The sequence below is a fragment of the Chaetura pelagica genome, unplaced genomic scaffold, assembly GCF_000747805.2.
Source record: "Chaetura pelagica isolate M959 unplaced genomic scaffold, ChaPel_1.0 scaffold3, whole genome shotgun sequence".
NCBI classification, from domain to species: domain Eukaryota; kingdom Metazoa; phylum Chordata; class Aves; order Apodiformes; family Apodidae; genus Chaetura; species Chaetura pelagica.
The window spans coordinates 5,840,859-5,842,574 of NW_009952974.1; positions in this window are offsets into that span (position 1 = coordinate 5,840,859).

Sequence of the window (1,716 nt, forward strand, 5' to 3'; positions counted from 1 at the left end):
AAAGAGTCATGTGATAGGCTTGAGATGGAGTTGGCAGTGGCTCTCCTGAGGAGTAATTTTTCATATATGGCTGAGCATTATCATGGCTGCCTGCACATTTGCTGTTAGCAGGGTTACGAGTGAACCTATGGGTTCAAGAAAGTCAAAACTGAGCTCTCACTTTTGCTAACCAACTGTCTTGGCATGCCATCTCCAGGCTGCCTTGAACTTCCTTTTCAGTTAAGATGCTTCTGTTCCCTTGAAGGAAGCTGTCCACTGGTGTGTGGAATGCTGGAGTGGCTCAAGGAGCCAGCTTTTGTCCCTGTTGGCTGCTGCTCCCACTGAAGATCAGGTGGATGGCGTGTGAGGGTATCACTGCTGTCAGAAGAGCTGCTGCCCCACCTCAGGGAATTTATAAAGGTGCTGCCCCAAGACTTTTGGGTTACCTTCATGCATAGGTTTATGAAGTGCTGTGGTCCAGGAGCTGCTTTGTAAGTCATTAAGCCATCCTTTAGGGAAACCTTCAATGAGAAGGAAGGGTTGGGGAGTTTGTATGGACTGGATGTCCAGAAACAGCTCTGTGTCCTGTTTGGACCTTCAAGGAAAGGGGTGAAGTGGATGGGGAGAGCTGCTCTCCTTGCCAGCTCACATGGAGATGTATTGACCACGCATCTGTGCATCAGCCTGGGAGGGTGCTTTGGAGAATGTTTCTGAGCAAGTACAACACTTCTTAAATGGCATAAAAATAAAGACAAACTTCCATTATGCTGAAGATGTCTTCATTTAAAATGAGAGTCCTTTTGTTGGGAAATTGTGATGAAACCGCACGAGTACTGATGACTTTGCCTGCTACTTTGTGTGACAGCCTTGTTGGTGAAACTTGATGTGCTTCATGGGAGGTTCCTTTGGTGGTGTGGCCATAGCAGCTGTCTCTAGAAAGGGCTCTGAAGGTCTTGGCTTGCTCAGTGGAGCTCCACAGTTCCACAGGGAGGCACTGTGTGGCCAGTCAAGGCAAGAGAGGCCTGACAGCTCAGAAAGAGTAGCCCAACTTCCTGGCTGGTGGGCTTAGGGGTGGGAGGTGGGAATCCTCAGTGAAGCTGCAGAAGAGGTCCAAAAATCGGCACTACCTTCACAGGATTTTCCTACTGGAGTAAAACTTTGCACAGATCTGCAGTGATATGAAAGCCATGGAAGTGGCTCATCTGCAACAGCAATGTCACTGCTATGGCTCTGGTCAGCCAGAGAGATGGACTGCTCCATCCTTGGAACAGCTGCAGATATCCCCTGCTTAAACATGTCCTGCTGCCTTCTGGAGTTCCTGAACTGCTAGATTCAGATGTACACTGGTGAGCGAGCTTCTGCCCAGTAGGGATTTACCTGCTTGCTGTCTTTGAAGGCTTGTGCTTTGTGGGGATGTGTGTTACCAGCTCTCACTGCTGGGAACATGAGGTCCCTTTACAAGCAGTACAGCCTTGTTCTGCATTTTGCTCTTTGTTCTCATTCTGGTGTGTTTGGGTCACATTTCCATGTACCTTTCACCTCCCAGTTCTGGGTGCAGAGATGTAACTGCACACCTCTCTGCTTTCTTCATTAATGCAGAAGTCCTAATTAAAGTACAGGTTTCTGATTAAAGCCCACTCAACTGCTATGAAATTAATTAACAGGTGCAGAGGCTATCTTCACTATGTGGATATTCCAGGATGATTGCACAGCAATCTCGTCTAAGGTGACTTCTGT